The following is a 25546-nucleotide window of genomic DNA, read 5'->3' as shown; positions in this document are numbered from 1 at the left end:
GCTGGAAAGGAGGCTGACCCTCTTGTCTCAAGGTAAGGACAATTTGGAGGTACAAATTTATGTGTTATGTTCCTGGTCTGTTTATTCTTCTGAGTCAGGCGAAGGCTAGTCTTTACTTGAGACTCCATCCTTCAATACTCTCCCCCTTTCTACCTTGCTTCACCCCCCTTGCAGGATTGTCTCAAAGAACACTCCCTCAGTTATTCGCATGCCTCTGAATCCCTGTCTCAGGCTCTGCTTCTGAAGAATCTGACCTTTACACAGACACGCACACTCACACACACATCCACATCCACATCAAATGTACAATGGCTATTTTGCAGATAATAAAATTGAAGCCACTGAAGGTAAAAAAGGCTTGATCAAGTTACATGATGAGTTGACGTCAAAATTATGACTAGAAACCTTTTCTTCTAATAAGTCTTGCCTTCATTCCAAACTCAATTGTCTGTAGTACAGTCACACATGGTGCAATGATGTTTCGGTCAATGCCAGACTGTGTAGAAGATGGCTATCCCATAAGATTAGGACCATCTAGCCTAGGTGTGTAGTAAGTAGGCTGTACTATCTAGGTTTGTGCAAGAGCACTCCATGATGTTTGCACAGCAACAAAATCACTTAACCATGCGTTTCTCAGAATGTATCCCCCATAGTTAAGTGACACATGACTATATAATAGTCGTGATTCATTAATTCACGGCTTATTGGAGTTTATTATATATGGGGGAAACTGTCATTTACTTTGTTCAATCCTGTAAGGTCTGTTGTAAGTAAAGAAATCTCATTCTAGTTGCTTCCAGCGAGAAAGGTGAATATAGGTAACTTACCTAGAAGATGGGTCCTGGGTTTAAATAAACTTTGCTCTGCAGAGTAAAGTGAGAAATGTGCTGGCAGGGAGATGCTGTTTATCTCCAAGGTCACACGTCTCTCCACCTGCAATGCATGGAAATTGTGGAATGGGGCTGCTGGAAATTTTACACATTCGTAAATATTGATAGGCTGACAAAGCATTTTAATTTTGAGATGTCTGACTCTGATTATTTCTGAAACATAAACACCTTTTCATTCTCCCCTTAGGCCAAAGATCAAGCTTTGGCTGTCGTCTTTTAGATAAGAAATCTGCCTGCTCGATGTAATCCAGATTTGTACACATTGCTGCCCAGGGAAGCTAACGATTCAACTGTCAAGGGAAAGAGAAAGCTGGCTCTTGCCTGGGACCTCCTTGTTTATTTTCCTGCGTTAACCTCAGCCTATCCCTGGGGGAGCGTGTGCCTGCTCTGCCTTACGTGGGGATCTGCGGGTGAATAACCCTTTCTCTTCCTTTCCTTTTTTGGATGAATTCTGATCTCCATTTTTGTTTATTTATTTTTACTTTTACTTTTATTTTATTATGGTAAGAACACTTACCATGAATGAGATCTACCCTCTTGACAGATATTTGAGTGTACAATACAATATTGTTAACTATAGGCATAATATTGTACAGTAGGTCTCTAGAACTTATTCATTTTGCATGACTGAAGCTTTAAACCCATTGATCATTGATCTCTAGAACTTATTCAGCTTGTATTATTGAAGCTTTAAACACCATTCTGCTCTTTGCTTCTATGAGTTTGGCTGTTTTAGATACCGCATGTAAGTGATATTTTTTTAAAAAAGACAAGTTTTGGTGAGGATGTGGAGAAATTGGAATGCTTGAGCACTGTTGATGGGAATGCAAAATGGCTCGGTCAATTTGGAAAAGAGTATGGAGATTCCTCCAAAAATTAAAAATAGTATGCTTTGCTTTTCAAATGCAATACTTCAAAGCAGCTTCTCACTGCTCTTGGAATGAAATCCAAACTAGTAACTATGGCCTACAAGTTCTTACACAGTCTTTCCCTCCCTTCTCTCTTTTATCTGTCATTCTCCTTATTCGCTACTTCAGTCACAATGATCTTTGTTCTCCTAACACCCAGTCGATTTCCTGTTTGGGGTCTTTGCTCATACTGTTCCATCTTCTCGGGATGCCCTTCCTACAGATCTGCTCTTACTCTTAATTGAAAGCCCGTCTACTCACAGAGGCCTTTCCTGACAGTCATGGTTAGTCTATGTCAGAGTGCTCTGATTTATATTTTCCTTCAGGAGTTTTATCATAAAATGCAAATATTTATCTGCTTCTGTAATTGTTGTGAAAATAAGGACCATGTCTGTGCTGTTTTGATCCTCCGTTTCTCCTTTCCTGCTTGCTTTTGGATTATTTGAACATTTTCAAAATTTATCTACTTTTCTTTACTATCTTTTATCTTTGTAAAGTTTTTAAGTAGTTACTTTGGGAGTTTATTATACATATATTTAGCTCTCCACTATCTACTGAAAATCAACATTTTACTAATTCTGTTGGAATGTAAACATCTTACCACCATATGCATCATATGCATCTCTTTACACCATATGCATCTCTTTCTGCCCTCCTTTTATGTTATAACTGTGTCATGCAGTGCATCTACATATATTGAAAACCCCATTAGACAATGTTTTAATTTTTTCTTTCAAACTTCAAACGTATTTTAAGGAACTCAAGAGCTCTTTCTTCATTACTGATATTTCAAATTTCTATCTGGTATCATTTCCTTTCTTGCTGAAAAACTTCTTTTAGCAATTTGGTGAGCACAGCTCTGTTCTAAGTGATTTTTCATAGTTTTTCTTCATCTGAAAATGTCTTTATTTTACCTTTATTTCTGATGAATGCTTTTTGCTGGATATAGAATTTGCATTGACAGTTCTTTTATTTCAACACTTTAAAATGCCACTTCCTTATGGCCCCAGAGTTTCTAATGAGAAATCTGCAGTCATTTCAGTTGTTCCTCTATAGATAATGAGTTTGTTCTTTGTCTTTGGTTTTTAACTGTTTGATTATGATGTGTCTTGGTGTGGATTTATTTTGGTTTATCCTTTTCGGAGTTTACTCAGCTTCTTGAATCTGTAAGCTTGTGTCTTTCACCACATTTGGGAAGTTTTCAACCATTATTCTTTAGATATTTTTTGGTACTACACTCTTTCTGTGATTCTGGTCACATGAATGTTAAAACTTGTGTCATTATCACATAGGTCCCTGAGGCTCTGTTCCTTTTTTTTTTTTTTGGTGAGGAAGATTAGCCCTGAGCTAACATCTGTGAGCTAATCTTCCTCTCTCTTGTATGTGAGATGCTGCCACAGCATGGCTTGATTAGCGGTATGTAGGTCCACACCCAGGATCCAAACCTGCAAACCTGGGGCTGCCAAAGTGGAGCACATGAACTTAACCACTCAGCTACAGGGCCAGCCCCATGTTCCATTTTTTCTTTAATCTTTTTCTCTATGTTCAGATTGGATAATTTCTATTGGCCCGTCTTTAGGTTCACTGACCCTTCTGTCATCTTCATTCTGCTGTTAAGTTCATCCAGTGAGTTTTTATTTCAGTTGTGTTTTTCAGTTCTAAAATTATTTGATTCTTCCTTATGTCTTCTATTTCTTTGGTGCAACTTCCTACATTTCCCTTGGTTTCAAAGAGTTTATAGTTGACTGCTCAAGCATTTTTATACTAGCTTTTTAAAAGTCTCTGTCACATAATTTCTACAGTTGTATTATCTCAGTGTTGGTGTCTGTCAATTTTATTTTCCTGTATAAGTTCAAATTTTCCTGATTTTTCATATGCTGAGTACTTTTGGAGGGTAGCTTGAACATTTTTAGGTTATGTTTAGAGACTGTGTCTTTCTAAAATCCTGTGGAGGATATTGATATTTTTCTTTTAGCAGTCAGTTGACCTGTTTGTGGGCAGGCCCCACATTCTATCCCACATTCTGTGGGCTATGATTCTAAGGTTCTTCAGTTTTCAAAGCCTTTTCAGTGTTAGTTGGCTCTGTCCTGCGTGTGCTCCACCTGGTGGCTCATCTGTGTCCTGGAAGGTGGTTTCTTAGTTCATTGATCACAGTGTTTGGTATGCAGAATAGGATCAGGTTCATGCATGCGGTGTCAGCGGGGTGAGCCCAAGTGTCCATAAACACATTTATGGGTCTGTTTTCCTGAGTTCCTCTCTTCTTGTGGTCTCTTCAGTCTCTTCTGGTTCCCTGGGGGTCCTCCTTTGGTCCTCTGAATAGAGAATTGGTGGGTATTAGTCACTTCAGTAGGCTGTGTCAGGGGCCCAAAGTGGGAGGACAGAGAGAGAAAAATGAAGATCCTCCCCACTGTCTTGGGATTTCAACTCCACCTAACAGACAGAAACATTCCTATTCCTCAGAGTTTTGGGCTCCTGTTACTGGCCACTTCCATGACTCTTACAAAATTGATTGGCAGTATAAGAAAAGGAAGAGAAAACAAAATAGGGAATTTCAGGTCTTCAGGCCGAAGTGAGGTGGCTTCTCTGCAGCTTTCTCTGCCCTGCCCTGGAATCTACTACTAGGTCTAGTGTGTTGAGGTTAGGCCGAGGCACACTGGAGGGGAAAACAAAAGGTGGAAACCCCACCACTGATTCAGCAGTCTTCAGGTTCGGATCTTCTTCCCTAAACTATATGCCACAATTTAATTTTCAGAGTCCTCCAATAGCTGGTTCATGCATTGTGTCCACATTTTATAGCTATATTCAGTGGTGGAGTGGGTTTCCTCCATGTTACCTGGAACTGGAAATCTTTAATTATTAATTTAGGCAGGATACATAACCTTCTATTATTATTCATCAATCCAAACAGCTGCCCTACTTTGCTCTTGGAGAGCAGGAGGAAATGGAATATACTAAAAAGACCTCTGGACTTGGAAGCTGTGAGAACCGAATTCTAATCCCAGTGCTGGTGTGGGATAGGCATGTCATCTTAGACAACTTAATATCTCTGGATTATTGTGTAAAATGTGAATACTGTAATATCATCTGCCCGACTTGCCTCCCACCCAGGGTCACTGCGAGGATCAAGGAAGAGAATGGATGTCACAATACTTTGAAAAGTGTAAGTGTTATACAGAGAGAATGGATTTTTCTCCTGTGACCTGTGGAAAGTGATGAGAGACGTGTTCTTGGGCAAGGGCAGCAGCTGGCACCCCTGCAGGGATGGGGGACCAGGCAGCTTGTCTGAGCTGTTGGGCTGCCTCCCCAGGACTCACTCACCAGCTTGTACACTCTCTGTAGCATCATGCCCAGGTCACTATCCTTCCTTCCCAAACTTCTGTTCTCACTCAGATTTCCAGGCAGCATAAGGAGCATTGTTAATGATTAAGAGCTAACAGACTAGAAATCAGAGATGTGGAAGGATATAATATAATAAGGATATAATAATTTTATCTAAGTGGCATAAATATGAGTGGGTTAGCAAAATGTTGACTCTTTCTCACAAATTGGTTAGTCTTAGATGATATACACAACTCTAAGGTTGTTATTAAGAGAACAGCTAGCTTTCCAAATATCAGTGTATATTATTGGGAGGTATCTCGAAAGAATTCTTTAAATTACTAATACTAAATGGAAAGCAATTATCATAAGAAAAAGTGGGTGAATAGCTGTGTAAAGTGTGATATATACACACCATAGAACATTGTATTATTAAATCAATTAAAATTATTAAATCACATTGCATTTTTAATAACATGGATGCATCAGTTGGCTTTTTGCTAGGTAATACAGCTTTTCCATCATTGTAGAATGGTGCATTTGATGGTGCTGATCTAGAAAATTATTTAAAAGAAATCTGGAAGAAAACAATTCTTTTTCACAAAAAGTATGCCATGTATTCTTCCCCATTTATATGTGACATCAGTAAGGAAAATAACAAATCTGCACCATGCCCATGTTCAGTACTCAGAAGCTTGGACTATATAGAGACACTGGCTATTTCTTTTATCGCTCTGCTATTTCTGGAACAGTTATCGTCGATGAAAGTATTCTTACACTGTGCTAAATGCCTTTGGCAGGTGTGGCTCGTCTCAAGTGCATACACGGTATCACAAAACTAACAGTTTAAATTTTCCCATAGAATGGATAATGGCAATTCTTCACCCAACATACCCCATCACCCTAGACCTAGAGGTGTCCAATGCAGCAGGACTTTTGAGGCCCATGGCAGAAGAAAACAAGCATTTTATTTTCATTGCTGACTGAAGTTTCCAGTGAAAATTAGAGATTAGTGATGCAAATATGTAAAAGTCAATAAGAAGAAAAGGGTCCGGGACTCTCAAACATTTGTAAACAGTATCAAATGACTTTTTACTGATCAAATGACTGCAGACAGGGAAAGCTAATACCAGTGCAATAAAAACTGAGGGCTAACCTTTCCTTGTGTGTCTGAGGCTGAGCTTCCAGCATTTGATGAATGACTACCTTGTGCCAGTAGGTCACTGGGGAGGAGGGCCTGGGTCTTTCATGTGGTTGGGACAGCTGTGGGCAATCTGTGCATGTGGATTACCCTGCCGAGAGAAACATCCACGTGTGAAGGCAGCAGAGTGTACTTAGGAGGAGTCAGAAAAGAGATGACTATCAAGAGCCAGTTGATATCCTGGATGGAATCTTTGTGGAATTTTCATCTCAACAGAATCAACTTCTTGGCTTTGATGTCTCTTTGAAATGAGATCGTCTTGTCTCGGTTTTGATATTTACATGATGATAGTTAGGTTTCGCTGTACATCATTCCTGTCTTCCTCATAAGTCATATGAGATGGGTAGACTGCTTTTGCTGCCTCATCCCTTTACAGACAGGCTCAGAGAAGCTCAGTAACTTGTCCAAGGTGGCAGAGCTGGTAAGTGGCTGGGCTGGGACTTGAACCCAGGTCATTCTGATTCCAAAGCTTGTCTTATCATGCAGTGGAAAGCGAACCATGGCTTTTGATGAATGTAAAACTTCTTGCTTTTGTACATTAAGAGCTATGACTTTATTAGGGAGGCTGTGGGGGAAGGGTAGGGTGTCTCTTGACTCTGAAATCCAAAAAGGACCTCAAAATTAACCTCTATTTCCCTTCTACTTTTGGCTTAATATCCCCACTTGGATCAGAAATCAATGGAATGAGCTTCCCTTCATTGTTTTTGAGAAGGAAATGCCTGCTGAACTCTGACAACAGCATTAACAAATGCCAGAGACCCTCCATGTATTCTTCTTCTCTCAGGAGTCCTTTATGAGTTTCCTTTGAAAACTGTCTCCTCATCAATGTTAGTAATGCCTTGATGTTGTACCCACATTGTGTTGGTCAAAATATCTTCATGTACATACGAGCTCATTTCACCCTTACATTATTCTTGGAAGCCTTCTACATGTTAAGCACTGTGTTAAGTGTAGAGGGTATCAAAAGTCTTACAGCACAATTCGTTCCTCAAGAGTTCAGTCTCTTTTCCTAACCTGGTCTTAGGAAGTAGGCCAGATACTGTCACCATTTTATACCAGTTATTAGCCTCAGTGTAACCTTCTCTCCTCACCTTCCACGACTTCCTTGTCATCCTTTCTCCTCTATCCATGTTCTCATTTTCATATTCCCTTAAACATTCCTTGCTCATTTTCATCTCCAAACTTGTGCTCATGCTTTATCTCTTCTTCATCTACTTGTCTGCCACTTTTCTATGTGTCCAAATTAGACCCATCGCTTCAAATCCAAGGTAAAGTCTCCGTTCCTCCATGACAGCTATTCAAGAATTGGGTGACCCCTTCCTCCTCCAAACTTTTATTGTACTTATTGTCAACATCTTATATTTCTTACTTGGGGTATAATGCTATTTGATAGAAAGACATTTTTCCCTTCTCTATGTAGTTGGTTTCATGGCATATCTATACAAATATGGAAAGGAAAAGACCATTGATGGGTATTCTAAATAAACATATTAAAATATTGTTCAACATGCACGATAGTTGCTGAAAAGAATACTTGGAGTAACACAGAGTTTATAAACTGGAGACCTGTGCCAGATTTAACACCTAAATATGTATTGGGGGTGGCCAGCAAAATGTTGGTATACATACGTAAAATTTTTTTAAAAATTTGATTGCCAATATTTAAATATTGGGAGATTTGACGTAGCAATGCAGATTTCTGGCTTTACTTGAAAAATCAGAAGTTCTGGCAACAATTGACCTACTTTTTGCACAGTGGCCATCAGCTGAGGTTGAGAAGAAATTGCCCCTTAGACAGGCGTCTTATGTACCCCATTTCCCCACAGGCCCCAACAGGGCCTGTTGCATCTTCAACACAGAGTTGATGAGAGCCAGTTTGCCATACATCTTCATGGCCATTTTGATTATTTTTTACAACAATGATAAAAAGAAAGCAAAGTATTTCTTAACTCTGACTCTGTCTAAAGGGGGAAAAATAGCCTGAAAGAGCTGTGTGCTTGGAGAAAAATGAGAGGGAGCATTTTTATTGTTATTATTATCTTGGCAGGAATGGAAAATATAACTATTCAATAGTTTATAGTCAAAGTTTGATAGTCGAAGTTTGTCCACGTAAACACAAAAACAAACATAGTCGCTCTTATGGTATAAACCTGGACCACTACACTCCTTGCCAGCTGGCCCTTGTACGTGTTTGGGTTTGTAACTGACCCCTGGTGTAGAGGAAGGAGGAAAGATCTGAAAGGGAGCCAGGCCCAAGTCCTGGCCCTGGCCACGTCACTGGTATGTGCCCTTGAGTAGGTTATGTCTAATCTCACTCTTCTTCTCCATAAAAGTGGAATAATCTGCAGAGTGGTGCTATATTGACTTGCAATGAGCTGCATCAAGACAAGATTTTTGTCTGTTCAATGTAACCCTAGTGCCTAGAACAGTGTCTTGTATATGCTCGGGGCTCAGTAAATACTTATTGAACGGATGAATGCCATTTATGAAGCACCTAGCACAGAGCTTGGCTCATAGGAGGCCATTAGCAAATTTTAACATGTTTCTAAGGAGTTAATCATACTTGTTTTTAAGGGCAGAGACTGGTATTTTTCTTTGTAGCACCTAGGTCTGACACAGCAGCTGATTAATAGTCATTTGTGGAATGAATAGATAATGTCTAACAATCCGTCATTCAGCCATCCTTCCTAAAGAGTGAGGCATCAGTTACGTTAGGCTGCCATTTTGGTTTAGCTTTTTTCCTCCTGGGGTGAAAGGATTGCTCCGATGTGCAATGTGATACAGGTCTAATTTTTTTTTTCTTTCTCTTTTATGGTTCTGGGAGATAGCTAGTGGAGGGTGTTATCTTCTTAAGAATGTTTGTTTCACTTTCTGAAGGTCTTTTTCGTTTTCCCAGCTGCCCTTCACTTCCTCCTGCACCGTTGGAACCACTTACCAGCAGGCAGAGGTAATACAGCTCATGGTGCAGCTGTCACGGGCGTCTTTAATAATGAGGGCTCAGAGTGGGCAGGTTAACCCACAGAGCTGCGGGTTTCTTATTACATCCAAGCTCCACTCTCGTTTTACTGGAGAGCCAGACTTGAGCAACGCAGTCAGGCCAGCCATTATTTTGCAATCTTGGCTATTCACTGGGCATCTTTTCTTACTTAACATTAACGAGTGATCTTTAAAATAAGGGTTTTATTACTATATTTGTGAAAGGGAAAAACAAACAAGTCAATATCTGTCTCAACACCTCGTGCTTAATACTCAGCATGTATTAACTCATGTCATTCTCAGACAGTTTGTAGTTACCTTTCCAACTCTCTTGAGTTTATTTTGGGCTTTGACTTTGATCTTCAGAGTTTGGGGCTCCGTGGCGGCTAGTGGAATGAGGCATGGTGAATGCTAGGCTTTATATTGAAACTTTCGTAAATGCTGACTTCTTGGTTCACAGAAGTTGCTGGCCTCGTAATGGCTCATGATAACGCATTCAAAACAACTTTGGGTTCTTTCCTGCACTGTGGTTACGAGTCAATTTTATTATCTCCCAGGAAAATGCATTCCAGCCTCTCAGGGATTGTGGTGATGGGCTCATTGGAACATTTAATCTCTTAAAGATGAGTAGTTATTCTATTGTTTTTATACATCATTCTCAAAGTAGGTGGTAAGTGCGGGGGTGGTGGTTTTCACAGTTTGGGTGGTCAGGAATATTCGTGAGGCATTAATTGAATATTGGCTGTGAATTTTGTACCATGCGAGACCTCCTAGGGTGAAAGGAAATGGTAATCTGGACACATAGTAGGTAGTCAATAAACATTTGTTAAAGACGACATTAGTTTCCATTCTTTGACTTAGTGATACATATTTTTAAATAATGTGATTTTAAAAAATTCTAAGAGCAATGTATGTTCCTTGTGGATCATCTGGTGTATATAAAACAGAACCATTTATTCAATCAACAACTTTTTTCTTCTTTTGAGGAAGATTAGCCCTGAGCTAACATCTGCTGCCAATCCTCCTCTTTTTGCTGAGGAAGACTGGTCCTGAGCAACATTGTACCCATCTTCCTCTGCCAAGCAGTGCCATGTCTGCACCTGGGATCTGAATTGGAGAACCCCAGGCTGCCGAAGCGGAATGTGCGCACTTAACCACTGCACCACTGGGCCGGCCCCTCAATCAACAACTATTAATTGAACACTAACTACATTCTAGGCTGTGTTCTGGGCACCAGGGATACGATAGTGAACAGCAAACAGTCTCTTGTGGAGTTTACATTCTTAGAGGGAGAAACAAAATAATTCTAAGCTACAGTTTTATCGTCTTTTTTTTCCTCTCCTCTTTGTCTAAGTGCCATGAAAGAAAAACAAAACAAAAACAAGCGGTTGAGATTGAGACAAGGAGGTGACCCCACACTCCTCAAATAACTACTGCTAATGTTTTGGTGCATTTCCATTTGGTGATTTGTCTCTGGCTTTTATGGGAGTGAATATGTACTAACATCTGGTTTCCATTTTGTTTCATTTTATTTCAATTAATGACCCATGTTAGGTTGTCGTACAAGGTAGACGTGTGAACGCCAGCTCGTGTTTTCATGCTTTTCTAGATCAGAGGAGGCAACGTTTCCAGCGGGGCGCCTTTTCCCCTCTCGACTTCCCCTCTTGCCTCAAACCCACTATCCCAGAAGAAAGGCTGGCCCGGGCCCAGTGCACCTGGGACAGACAACCTGGGGCACGGGAGGCTGAGCCCGCCTGCACAAACACACCCTCCCCCACCACCCCGATCTCCAGATTGTGGTCCTGCCATGGCTGTTTTCAGCTGAAATAGCATGAAAAATGAGTTCTTGTGGTGTTTTCAATATAAATAGTAGAGAGGCCACAGGAATTCGAGCGCTCAAGGGATGTGCTTTCTTGCAGGGCTTTCTACGTCCTGAGAAGACCCTTGAGTTCTGTCTCACCACCAGCTCTGCCCCATCAGAGGAGGGAGTGGCTGGCAGTGCCCAAGGGCTGGGAAGGTGCCCCCAGGCAGAGGGCTCCCTCCGGTGCTGCCAGCCCAGAACTCGCTGGGCCACCCAAGCCGAGAGAGTGAGCTCTGCAGCTGCAGCCGGCAGACTTTTTCTATAAAGGGCCAGGTAGCAAATACTTTAGGCTTTGCAGACTGTATGGTCACTGTCATACTACTCAACTCTGCTGTCTAGCGTGGAAGCAGCCACAGACAACACGCAAGGGAATGGGCATGTCTGTGTTCCAATAAAACTTTATTTATAAAAACGGGTGACATGCCAGAGCCAAACAGGTCACCTGCTCTGAGCCAAAGGGCCTGGGATCCACCTGGGCTTCACTGCCTACCTGCTGGGATTGCAGGTGGGTGTTCTAGCTTTCTCATCTGTTAAATGGGTTTAATAAAAGCACCTACCTTGTGGTTTTTGTGAGTCCTAGTGGGACAGTATAACAAGGGCTACGGATAGTCACGCCTGTGATTGGTACCTGAACTATCCTTGCTGCATCCCATTTCTGTCTTCCCAGGTGCCTCTGCCCTCTGGATAAACTACTCCTTCCAGGCGGAGAAGGCATCTTTCCAGAGCCTGGACTAATTCTGCTCTTCCAGGATGCACGTCTTCTCATACCCACACGTCTGAATCTGGTTAATATGAAAGGCCGGCCCGTCACTAGATTTTTCCTGATTTCTCTCCTACAGGTCATATTTGACTCGCTTCTGTGCCTTCCTTTTCCCAGCACGTGAGCTGCACTTTTGAATGGAACTTGTTTCTTTTTTAGACTAATGCATTCATTCAGCGTCATTCATTCGTCCAGCGTTTGCCGGACGTGGGCTATCCATTCTCCACCTAGCTCAATGCTGCTCTCAGCACGCATCTTAATTAGCACTTTCATTTATAAAGTAGCACATTTAGACAGTAGGCCCTTTGAGGTCAGGGATCCTCTTTTATCTTTCCTGGTGTCTCAGGCCTCGCACTCGGCTTAGCATAAAACAGATGCTTGATAAGCGTTTTCTAATTGACAAAAGGAATCTGAATCCTGTTTCTTACTCAACTTCCAGTCCTCACTATTCTTAGCATGGGGCCTTGCCTACAGCAGGCGTCAAGTCAACACACGTTGCTTGAGTTTTGCCTCCCTGTCATTCACTCAGCCCGTAATAGTGTTTCTTTGCTGGAGGAACTTGGTTGCCATGTGATGTCTCTACCTGTCACTGTTTTCCTGATGAAAGGGCTGGACTTCTGGTTGAGAAGTCACCTCTGAACCCTGGAAGGGCGAGAATCTGAGAGGAGACAGGTTGTGGGGAGTGGGGTGTGCACAGGGTGTGGGTGGAGGGAGGGGGTTCGGAGTTCCGCCTGGGTGGCCTGTGAAACCAGACAGGCAGATGGTCCCTTCTGCTCCGCGCTTTAAATTATTTACATTTCCCAGGCGAGACACCAGACTCTTACGAGTGGGCTTGACCGCTCTGTGTCCCCTAGCTCAGCGGATACGTTTGATGGAATTCGGGAAAGCACGCCCCGCTTGGCATCAGGGAGCCTTGCGTTTGAATCCCAGCTCTGTGATTTTTTAATAAAAGATCTCTTTATCCAGAAGGATCTATTTCCCCTTCTGTAGTGTGGGAGTAATAAAAGTACCCATCTTCTAGAGGTCTGTTGTAAAAAACAAACAATAAAAAACCCCAAACACATAGGAAATGAGTTAACACATGTAAAGGGCAGCGGCCTGCAGACAGTAGGAGATCAATAAACGCATGCCGTTTTCCTTTCTCTCCCTTGTTTACAAGGGTTTGAATTCTTCCTTATCGTGCCTCTTGGGGAACTACTTTGGGAGACGCTGACTTTGTAAGAGAAGAAATAAAAGTTGGATGAGCCTCTAATCCGGGGCTTCTCAACCTTGGCACTGTTGACCTTTAAGTCCAGAGAATTCTTTGTTGTGGGAACTGTTGTATATATTGTAGGATGTTCAGCAGCATCCCTGGCCTGACCCAGTAGATGGCAGTAGCACCTACCTCCCACTTGTCACAACCCAAAATGTCAGCAGACGTCACCAGAGGTCCCCTGGGGGTACACTCATCCCCCTTGAGAACTACTGGACTAATTAACCAAATGTCCCAAGCCTGGCATGGGGGGCAGGGGAGCCTGTGAGAGGAGTGGCTGCTGGAAGTGACCTCTTTCCTCCTTCTCGAGGGAAATGTGGTCCATAGGAGCCAAGTGCTGAAGGGGACAGAGGCTGCCCTGCAGTCAGTTGGCCCGGAGAAGGCAGAGAGAAACAAGATCTTCAGACTCGGGGTCTGTCACGGCCACAGGTGCTCTGTTGCAGGTCCCCATGAGGGCGATTGCCACAAAGGTGACCAGGAGCCCAGGAGCAATGACTGGGCTGAGCCCAGCATTACTGCCCCATGGCAGCCTCCCTCCTCTGAGATACTTCACTGGTCTCTCCTGCTTCTACTCTGTCCCCTGCAATCCATTCTCCACACAGTGGCCAGAGTGGTTATTTTAGGAGGGAGGTCTGGTCTTATTTCTCTCCTATTCACAAGCTTCCAATGGTTGCACCACTCCACTTGGAATAAAATTCAAACTCCTGACCAGGGCCCCTGGGGCCTTGTGTGGTCCCTGCCCTCTCTCCAACCTTGCCTCACATCCCTCTGCCCTGGCTTTCCACAGCTGGCTCACAGGGCTTCCCTCTCTCCCATGATCCCTCCTTCCTGCCTCAGGGCCTTTGCACTCACTGTTCCCTCTGCCTTTTCATGCACCTGAGCCCTTTCTACCTTCAGTTCTCAGCTTAAATGTCCATTCTTCAGAAAGAACATTCTATCCCACACTCCATGACCCCCAACAGTTCTGTCACAGCACCCTGATTTTTTTCTCTCAAAGCACTTATCATATGCTGGAATTATTTGATTTACTTGTTTGTCTGTTTCCCCAACAAGATAGACAAGTTCTGGGGCTGATTTCTGAATCCCTCACACTTATCCCAGTGCCTCACACAAAATAGATAAGCAACATGTTTGCTGAATGACTGAATGACTGAATTTCACTTTCCCCAATCTTTCATGTTATCAAAATAATCTCCCTAAAACCCGGAGACTCTTTGATTTAACAATTTTTATGGTCAAAATTATAGACTCAGCAAATGTGTTTTAACTCACCACGTTTATTAAAATATACACTTGCTCGGTCCATGGAGTTTTAGTAAGTTTACTCTCTGTCACCATTTGGAGTGAGCAGAATCAGATATGTTCCTTTCCCGTGTGTGTGGCTGTGTGTGCGTGTCTGTGTGTGTGCGCATATATGCATGTACGTGATGTTTTTTTTCTTAATCTCTGAACAAGCTGTGCTGAACTTTCATCTTAATTATAAAAGTAAAAATTAATAGCAATATGGATACTACTACCACTTGTAATAATAATTCTACCTAATAACGCAAATAGTGTTCTACACTGAGAGAATTATGGGGTACTCTCCACAGATCACTTACATTAGAACCTGGGGCCCACCCTGGAGCTACTGGATCAGAACCTGGGATGAGGCCCTGGAATGTCCACTTTGAACAAGAGATTCTCCTAAGAGATTCTGATGCCCGCCAAAGATTTAAGATCCCTGGCCCAGAGGACCGGGCCTGAGCTGTGGGTTTACAGCTGAGTTTCAGGCCCCAACCAACCACAACCCTTCTGGATGTGTGATCTTGAAAAAATTACACTGAGCTACCTCCACAAAAGAGACTCGACAATATTTGCCTCCCTCAATAATCATAAGGACAATTTACCATTTTGGGGAGCACCCACGGAGTGCCAGGCACCGTGGGAAGCACTTTGCATAGGCGATTTCAGCGTGCATTCTTGTGAACTCCCAAAGGAAGGGAATAATTTTACGTTTCATCAGGGGATTCTGCTGTGGGCAATATTATGCCCATTTTATAGATTAAGAAACAGAGGCTTATTAAGGCAAGTCACTCGTTCAAGGGTCACACAGACCCGTAGCTGCCAGTTTTAGGTGCACCGCAGGGTTTTTGGCTGTGCCCTGAGGACTTTTTACTACCGATCTTCCCTGGGAGACTGCTGTGCTGGCCTCCCAGCCCTTATTCGGTATGAATGTCCAGGATTCTGTTCAAGGATAACACAGAAAAGAACCTAATCAGATTTCAACAAGAGGATCTCAGCTGTGAAACCGGTGCCAACTTTCCAACATGGCAAGCAGGAAATGAGTCTGCTGGAATCTTTCACCAACTCGGGAAACAAGGAAAGACACTTAGAATGATCAGTAAGTGAAGGGATCTTGGTGTGTGTCCTGTTCTGGGGATGGGGTGCAGTCCCATGATGATAAGCATCCTGATACCCCTGGCCCCCAAACCTAATTCACTTTTACCTAATGCCAGTGTGAGGGCTTTTGCCACGCACATAAATATCCTTCCAGCTCCCCTTTCGATGCAGGAAATAACTGCTAGGGAGGGTGAAGGCGAAAGTGAGCCCACGTCACATGAACTCCACTCAAGGACCTCTTTTTGTCCTGGGCCAATTAGCTGACAGGGTTTGCAGGTTTCCCCAAGTGGAGCTGGTCACAATCGCTAATTGGGATCTTTCAGGAAGCAGAGACAGAAATGAATTGATGGAAGTGGGCAGCGCTTTCCTTACATTATCGGCTTTGCTTGAAAATTCTGTTCAGGAAATTTGTGGGCATTATTTAATAAGTGCTTCTTTGACCCCAGACTTCCATGGACTCATTGTGAAAACACCCGATTGGTGAAATGGCGTGATTATCTGAGTAACGCGGGGCAACGTGACATGTAAGCACAAATGAAACCCAAACACTTGCACAAAGGCATGGTGTGGTTTACTCTTGAACATCAAGACTCTATCCCATATCATCGTGGCGGCGGTAGACTGGGGAACCGGAACCGGAAGTGGCCGTGTGGTGGTTACATAGAGGAAGGTTTATCACCTCACTTCATAGATGAGGAAATAAAGCCTTAGAAAGGCCGAATACTTTGTCCAAGATTACACAGTTGGGATTTGTACCCAGAGTCATCCGGCTTTTAAAGGGATGCTGTTTCCATTTTATCATAGATTCATTGAACGGTAGCCTAGGATTCCCCTCGTCTGCCGCCATTTAGAATTTCCTTTCTGCTCTATCAATATATCCACCATCTGGAGAATCAGCTGTATGTTGCAAGTGTGTTTCCTTGAAAGTGACTTTATATCTTAGATCTCAGAATGCTCAGAGGTGTTCATTTTTCCAAGCAGCAGAGTCCAGATATTTCTATAGGGATTCCTGCTGACCAAGCCAGCTGTTAATGCTCTGAGAGCAACTCAGTATGGCCTTTGTCTTTTCCTTGTCACTGGCTTAGCTTAGGGTTACTTTTGTAGATGGTCAGTGTGCTCTGAAGTTTGAGAATTTCACCCGTAATTTGTAGGGCCAGTAAATGGGACAAGATGGAGTCTCCAAGCAAAGGATTAGAAGCAAGAAAATGCATTGATCTTTTTAGATCGTGAAGAAGTTGTTATTTTCCTTCTAAAGCACCCTTGCTGCTTCTTTGGAAACTCGTTGTTACTTATGAAGGCTCCCAGGAGCTGTAAATGGAAGCAGATAAAATTGTCAGATTTAAATGGCCCCAGGAACACACCGGTTCCAGAGGTGTGCTGTTTTGATCGTTGTCCACAAGGTGGCGACCTCTCCAAGGAAACAGACCAAAATCCAGTTCTTGAGCAACTATTATTTAAATGTTTATTGAGCAACTCCAGCGGGCTTGGCGCTGTACTGAATACTTAAAAGATTTAGCTGCTGCCTTCGAGGAGCTTACCAAATACCTGACGTCAAAAGTCCCTTGAATCAGACCCTTTCTCAGCCTCTTAACTCAGTTAGTCCTATATTCCTTAGGTCTGAGTCCTCAAAAGAAAGACAAGAAGGTCTAGGACAAACAGGAAATGAACTTCACCGAGACCTACTATGTGCCAGGCACTGAGTGAGGCACTTTATATATATAATCCTCCTGCACACCCATCCGGGGAGGTGTGGCTGACCCCTTTTACAGAAAGGGAAACTGGGCAAACAGTTAATATTGGGAACTCCAATGCCACAGAACTAGTAAGTGGTAGAGGCAGCATCCAGACTCACGTTCCTCTGTTGCCACAGTCTTCCCACTCCTCACTCTGTGTCACTGCAGGAAAGTCAGGGGACACGTTGCTCCCAAGTGGTCCCCATATAGAAATAGCCACAAAAGCCTTTCGGTATTTTCACGGGTGTCACGACCCTAGGAGTTGGTTACAATGGAAGACTCCGATGTTTTGAGGCATGCCCCGACCCTTTCAGGGTGATGCCAAGGGAGCAACACTGTTTTCCCACAAACTTTCCTTTGAGAGAAGGAATCATAAGATATTCTTTTTATGCTTCTGCAATAGATTGGCTGCAAGTTTAGCATTTAGGCATTTAATTCTCCCTGGTTAATTTTATCTATCTATATCCTACACTGTATATACATACATATAAGGACAGATTATGTGATGTATATAAATATAGATATAGATAGCATCCCCATTGGACTGTAAGCCAACTGAGGGTAGGATCTTGAATGTGTTTAATATACCACACAGTCTATTTTGGGCCTTTAAATGTCAGTGGTAATTCTTTGAATTGTGTCTTATGCCAATATATCTATGCTTGCTTTCTTTTTTCAAATTGTATAATGGTAAGAACACAACACGAGATAGATGCTCTTAACAAAGTTTAAGTGTCCAGTACGTTATTGTTGACTATAGGTAGAGTTCCTACAAGAAAACACAAGGGAAAAGCTTCACGACATTGGTCTTGGCAATGATTTCACAGATATGACACCAAAAGGCCAGGTAACAAAAATAAAAATAGACAAGTGGGACTACATCAAACTAAAAGGCTTCTGCACAGCCAAGGAAACAATCAACAGAGTGGAAAGGCAACCTATGGAACGGGAGAAAATATTTTCAAAGCGTGTATCTGATCAGGGGTTAATCTCCAAAATACGTCTAGTCTTTCTCGCCTTCACGTCTGAAAATGCTTCCGCGGGGTGAGTGGAATATCAGTGTTGATGAAGCTGAGATGACCTCAGAGCAGATCCCCGGATGAGGACTCAGGTACAAGGCAAGGCTCCCAGGGGAGAGCGTAAGCGGGTGGGGGAAGCAGGACAGGGCAGAGGAAGATGCCAAAGAAGATAGCAAGTTTGGGCAAAGTCCCACAGAGGGGAGCTTCAGCCTGATTTTATCAGGGAAAGTTCGGAAGGCAAGCTGTGCCTTAGAGCCTTAGAATCTGGGGCGAGGGAGACGGGGATTTCCTGCCACTGCACCTGTCAGTCATTCGTTAAGAGCCTCCCCCAGGAGGAGGGGAAGGAGGTGGGCATAAACGCCATGAAACTGTGGCTTTCTATGCCTGTGAGCAAAGCCAAAGCCGGCTCCAGGAGCCAAGGCCACCCTCCGCAGGAGCTCCCGTGGTGGCTGCTGTAGTGAGTACACAGAAGCCAGAAGTGTACCTGCAGTGCAAAGACGTCACTGCGCTCCAGGTTGAGGATCAGTATTGTCTCTGTACTTACTAGGCTCTTGGCATTGAGGTTTTTACATCAATGCTTTCAAATCGTCATGATCTGCGGTGTTCTACAGCTAGACCCTAGCTGCTGGCGGGAGTCACTTAGCGAGGCGCTAACTCCCTCCTGAAATTACTGAATTCAAACCCATTTCTTTTCTGACATGCTGTCGATTTGCTAAAGATTCAAAAACCTGAGAGGCACTATTCAGTATGCTGAGGTTAGCACACTTTCTCCCTCCCTGGCTGTGTCCGGATTGTGAGAGGAGACATCCCGCAGCTGCCCGACTGCGACTGGGGTGATCTGGATTTGCCGTCAGACCATGCCTGGCACGGTGTGAGGACCATCACACCCAAAAGGAAGGCGGTGCTTGGGGAGCAGCCAGTAATGGCAAACACCCTAAAGTTCGCGGTTATGAAGCACGTGAGAATCTTTGACTCCCCTTGAGCCACGGCCAGACCCCATTGTGTGCTGCTGTGTAGGCCAGAGGGTTTTGTTTAAGATGTTGTAGTTGGAGGTCAACTTTCCAAGTCATTGATGACCTCTAGGATTTAAAGCTTCTGGTCTCCACGTCTCGGGAATCCCTTTGGGTGCTTTCCGTTTTGGCCATCTTTGAGGCTGGGCATCACGTGGCTGGGGAGCTAGGCCGGAATCATAATGCTGAAAACCGCATACCTCTGCTGTTCTGAAGATCACCGGCATCACGACAGGTGGTGGGGGGCGGCAGGGGGAGTGGTGGCTGTAAATGACTTTTTTTTAAAGATTTTATTTATTTTATTTTTAAAAAAGTTTTTACTTTTCTTTCTTCTCCCCAAAGCCCCCCAGTACATAGTTGTATATTTTAGTTGAGTCCTTCTAGTTGTGGCATGTGGGACACTGCCTCAGCATGGCTTGAGCGGTACTAGGTCTGTGCCCAGGATCCGAACTGGTGAAACTCTGGGCCCCAAGCAGAGCGCGAACTTAACCACTCAGCCACAGGGCCAGCCTCTGTAAATGATTTTTGAAGAATTTTCAGAGTTAAACTTCCTAGGGCAGCTGCTGCCCATCTTGTTGGGATTCCAAAGCATCCAGGAGCGGCAGACCTTGGTATTTTTACACACCAAGCACAAGTGGTTCTTCCAATGTCCCAGTCAGCTCTGCATTCTCAAGGTCACCCCTGTGGGAAACACTCACGGATCCTAGGATCCCACAAAGGTGCTGATAACCTCCGGATAATCGCTTCAGGGAGGATCATTACACCTCCCTGTTCTTGTTTGGGCATTTCCATCAGCTGAAGGCTTACATTCAGCTTAAATTGCTTAAAGATGTAGCAACCCCACGCCTGATGACAGCCCCATCCAGGTGTGGACAGTCGGGGCAGCACTGTGTGCTGAAGGATCCTGGGCTATGTTTCTGAGCCTGTTTTCCCTGACCAGCTGTGCCGAAGTCTCCACTCAGCTGTCTTAAAACATGCTGATTGCCTCTAATTTACAAGCCCATGCTACCGTAGTGGAAAAGGCAGGCGTAAACTTCGTAGAACGATTAGACGGTCAAGTATGTTCTGTAAACTTGGGGTCTCTGACAGTGTTTTTTCCTGATTTGGGAAGAAGATATCAGTCAAGAGTCTAGCACAATCCTGGACTTTGAAGAGTCTTTAAAGGAGGAAGCACTAACGGAAGTTAAGAAAATTAACAAAGATTTGAAGCATTTGAGGACCAGTCACGGTGGAAAGCCAGCAGCTCCTAGACTGGCAGGACAGTTGAGAGATGAGGCCATAACAGAGGGGATGCTTGTTATGAGTAGAAATGCTTATCTGAAGAAGTGATGCTGGAGCTGAAATGTGTGGAGTAATGGGAGTTAACTGGATATAGAGGAGATAGGCAAGTATCAAGGGAGACTGATATTGCCAAGGCTGTGAGCTTGGAAACAGCTTGAGGTGTTTCATGGACTGAAAGGAAGCCAATGTGGCCGGAGGGAGATGCTTAAAGGGAGCATGGGGGGAACTGATGCATGAGAGTTCAGAAGGCACAGCCCTGTTGCCCATGGAAAGGAGTTTTATTTTTCTCTTACGGCCATGGGAAGCTATTGAAGAGTTTTATTGAAGAGAGTAACTCCCTTTCTGTCCATTGGCATTGCCCTCTGCTGGCAGAAGCCCCTGCTGGGACCACTCCTCGGGAGTCTACTTTGAGAGCTAATGCCTTCTCAGTGGTAGCAGCTAACTGGCTCTTCCAGCAAAGTTGCTCCTTCTTGATTCTCTCCTGCTCCAATGGAGGGACCTCTTCTCCCAGCCACCTTCTCCTTGGCCAGCTCCATTACCCATGAAAATCTGAGCCTCACCATTGCCAACGCATCGCAAGGTGGTGCTTCTTGTCCATCTGGCTGACCCTTTCCTCTCCTGTAGGATTTCCTGCTCCCCAAGACTCCAGAGATTTGTGTGTCCTGGACTACCTTCTTAGTTCTTGAAGTCTTATCCCAGGCTGGGTATCCTACCAGCAAGAATGTAACCATTCCCCAATGGAATATCTATGACTACTATTCTTGTTATTAATGTAATAGTTCACACAAGGACTGTGTTAAATATTTACATAAATTATTTCATTTAATTCTCACAATGACTCTATTTAAGTCTACTATTATCCTCCCAGGTGAGCTGTGAAACAAACCCTGAAAGTTTGAGTAAATCACTCAAGGGCAAGGGGCTACTACGTGACAGAGCAGAATTCAAACCCAGATCCAGGTTCTTAGCTCTTTACCGCTCAGCTGTATCATCTCATCTAGAGATCGATGCCGAGGCTCAAGCTTTCTTACATCATGCACAAATATTTAGCATCCCCCAGGCCTGTTGCTAGCTCCACATGGGTCAAATCCTTCGCTTCCTTGTTCCAGATCTCCAAGTTCTGAGCCCCATGGGGATAGCCTGTTAATAATCGCCTCTAGCTATTTGGGATCACAACCATCATTCTCTTTCAAAGAAGTAGAAGTTGAGTCCTAGAAACAAATGGGACCCTCTGGCTTGGAACTATTTGCTCACTTTCAGGGTGATAATCTGTCAGGGTCAAGAGCAAGAAGAAAAGGGAAAATCAGAGGAATTAGCAAATCGGTGTTTTAAGTCCAACTGGAGGTGCGCCATCATTTGTGAATTAAGTTTACAACACTTAGATCACTTTACGGGCAAGCAGCTCCATATTAGAAACTGCCAGTGTCTATTTACACAGATGCAGTGGAGAAAAACATATTTCTACAGGGTCATGTTAGCCCTGCTGTTGGACTGATAAGGGAAGCTGCACCATCTGCTGACAGCCAAGCCTCTGAGTACTTTCGGGAGCATCATTAACCACATTTATGATAATATGAAAGGAAATGGAGCATTTTGGTTTCTCCCCCATTCAAGCTTTATATTTATATTTTAAACCAAACATGGGCCCCCTTTTCTGCCTGGAGCCCCCCTGTATGTCCCTTCCCTTCCAGTTTATATTTACTTCCAAGAGCGTTTGCTGATTTGCGTTATGTCTCCTGAGACACTGGGCTTACGTCACGGTGTATGATATCCCATCTGATGAAGATGGCGTGTGAGGCTCCCTGTGCAACTGAGCAAAGAGGAAGTATTAGCAAATGTGTAACAGAGATGCTGAGAAGCAATTAGCCAAATGCTAATTTCATCAGAAATAGATGTCAGACCCATCATTCCCATATTCTTTGAAAAACAAGGAAAGGAAGCCATGTGGTCCCTGAGGAATCCATGCAGTCCCTCTTGTACCTACACTTTCGTGTCTGTATCTCTGTGGGGTGGGTAAGGTGTTAGGCCCTGGGGAGTATCGTGGCATGCTTCCCTCTGAGCCAGCCAAGGAGGAATTCCATTGCACTGGGACCTGGCTTCTCATCCTGACGCTTCTTTCTCCTGGCTGGGTCACTTGGGCCAGTCTCCTATCATCTCTGAGCCTCAGCTAGTATGTAAGACAAGGGGATAGTCTCTTGAGTCAGCATTATTTGCCCGCTACCAGTGCGCCAGAGACTGACTGCCTTTTGTACTTGGGCATGATGAAAAGACATGGTCCTTGCACTCAAGGAACACATTGTCAATCGGAGGGACTGCTGGGTGTCATTAACCAGTGAGCAAGACCATCAAGTAAAGAGATGATTTCAATGTCTGTATTAACTGACTACATGGGAGGGAGAGGAAAGGCAGCTCACAAGCCTGAGGGACAAAGGAAGAATGAAACTATAAACATGGAAATAATAGATAAGAAAGTGCTTTCAACATCTAAATAGAGTTTAAATTTGGACTACTTCAGGTTTTAAAAACACATTGGCCAGAATGGGCTACATGATGGTGTAACACAAAAACCATGCAATTCAGTAGTTTTACATAATAAAAGTTTGATTTTTTTTCTCTAGCACTCCATGTCCAGTTGGTAGGCAAGGGAGAGAGCTGGTCTCTGTCCATTGGAGTCACTCAGAGACCCAGCTTGGTGAAGGCTCCGTACCAACATGGGAGTCCATGGTCTCCATGGCAGGAGGTGAAGCTGTATACTGGCTCTTAAAACTTTGGTCTGTTGGACACCTCCTCACTTCCATTTACACTTCATTGGCCAAAGCAAGTCATATGGCATGCCTAACTTCAAAGGGATCAGAGAGGGTCATCCCACCATGTGCCTGGGAGGTAGAGAGGGACAAGAAATCTGGGGACAGCAGTAGTATTCTTCCTCAGCTATTTTCTATAGAAATACTGCTAGCTTGCTTGAGAGTCAGAAAGTGATTGTTTTTTTCTGAAATCGTATAGTATCATAACTATAATTATTATTTCAGATTCAGTCATACCATCTCTAGGTATATATATATCCCAGAGAAATTCTCTCATAGGTCCTCTGGGATGAACATTGAGGCACTGTTTGTTTTAAGGAACTGGCGTCTTTCATTTCTTTGGAGATGGAAACCTGGGTTAATGAAAATATGGTGGACATAGACTATGCAATGCTGTGGTAGGCGGGATAATGCTCCCCCACACCCCAAAAAAGTTTGTGTCCTAGTCTCTTGAACCTGTGAATATGTGATCTTACGTGGCAAAAGGGAATTTGGTTGCAGATGGAAGTAAGGTTGCTAATCAGCTGATTTTAAAATAGATTATTTTGGATTATCCAGGTGGGCACAAGGATCCTTCAATGTGGAAGATAGAGACAGAAGAATCCCTATTAGGGTGATGTGCTCTGAGAGAGACTTGACCTGCCGTTGCTGGCTTTGAAGATGGAGGAATGACCACAAGCTAAGGAATTCAGTGGCCTCTAGAAGATGGAAAAGGCAAAGACACAGGTTCTCCCCTAGAGCCATGGAGCCTAGAGAACAGATTCATTCCTGAAAAGGAATACAGCTCTGCCAATTTCTTGACTTTAGCCTGGTGAGACCCATTTGAGACTCCTGATCACCAGAACTGTAAGACAATAAATTTGTATCATTTAAGCCCCTAAGTTTGTGGCGATATGTTGCAGCCGCCATAGGAAACTAACACAAATACTATGCAGCGTTCTAAACTAACTAGACATCCGAGATGTAGCAACCTGTACCAATTGTATAAAAATTCTATCTGAGAAAGGTAGGAAACGGGATATGATTTCGAACACAAAACCTTCAATGGGACTTCAACACAGATGCACATACATATGCATAAAACATAATTTACAAGATCATATACATATCAGGGTTAGTAAGGGTTATGGGGGAGAGAATAGGAGTGGAAATCAGGGAAAAAAGGAAGAAAAAAAAAAACGACAGAGGCTCTGCCTGGACCAGGGAGGAGAGTGGGCTGAATGGGGAGTATGATTTAATGTATACCTTTCCGTTTCGTATCTCAGGTGCAGAGAGCTGAGTTACATGGCTTTTTAGACACTGTGAATCCCAATTCTTTTTGTGACTTGGAGGGGTAGTCTGAATTAGTGAAAAGTCTGGATTTTGGAATTCCAAAGAGAGACGTGAGACTGGGGCCGATGCCTCCACCATTATGGCTTTAGCACCTGGTACAGTGCCTGACAAACACGAGGCCTTCTGGAAATAACTGCAGAACGATTAAATGAGGGAGCCAGTGAATGAGAGACTGAGCTAGTGAGGGAGTGAATGCTCGGTGTTAGTTGTCAGATATCTTTGACTAACTTATCAGTTCGTGCCAAGCCCTCACCAAGCACCTGCTGGGCACCTGAAACAAAGTTCTGTGTTGTTGGGGATTGAAAAAAAAACATAAGCCTACAATCTGTTTTATGTCTTCAAGTGGTCCTTTAAAATGTGAATAGGCGACATCTTTCACACAGGAAACGACAGGGACAAAAGCTGCAGATTAAGAACAAAGTGGTCAATGATGAAGTAGGGAGGATGAAGAATATTATAGAAGTTAAGTACAGTACTTCACTGTACTAGCTGTTTAAAGTGCTCACCTGGAGTATTTGAATTAATGTTCAACTCAAGGAAACCCTTTCGGTTTTGCCCATGTGACTTTGAAGGCCACAACGTGGAAGAGGGAAGACAACAGAAGGCACTTTTGGTGTGTGAAGGGGTTGAGGGGAGGGGGGTATGGGGAGGAAGGAGAGATGGTTTGGCTTATGTGGCAGTGAAAAGGCAGGAGGCCTTTGAGGAAAGCTGGTAGCCTTTCCCTGCCTCCTTGGGCCCGGCCGGAGGGTGATACAGGGGAGTTAGGGAGAAGGTGGCCAGCAAGCAGCCAGGCTGGCCTGCTTCTCTCTCGCCTCTTCA

General features: G+C 43.7%; 1 long non-coding RNA gene across 5 annotated transcripts in view; it reads left to right on the top strand.

Moving 5' to 3' along the window:
- LOC106834642 (uncharacterized) overlaps window positions 1-25310 on the top strand; it is a 136065-nt gene extending 110755 nt beyond the window's left edge. The window contains exon 7 of one of the 5 annotated variants that reach the window (XR_011498967.1): window positions 23954-25310. This is a non-coding gene — a long non-coding RNA (uncharacterized lncRNA). Of the gene's footprint in view, window positions 1-11821; window positions 23492-23953 lie in introns of those variants that run through there. The other 4 variants (XR_011498965.1, XR_011498961.1, XR_011498964.1 and 1 more) reach the window with 4 other exon arrangements.
- Window positions 25311-25546: the final 236 nt, after the last annotated feature.

Source organism: Equus asinus, chromosome 28, assembly GCF_041296235.1.
Source record: "Equus asinus isolate D_3611 breed Donkey chromosome 28, EquAss-T2T_v2, whole genome shotgun sequence".
In the NCBI taxonomy this organism is placed as follows: Eukaryota; Metazoa; Chordata; class Mammalia; order Perissodactyla; family Equidae; genus Equus; species Equus asinus.
Note: the sequence above shows the minus strand (reverse complement) of the source record. Positions and strands in the feature narration are given on the sequence as shown.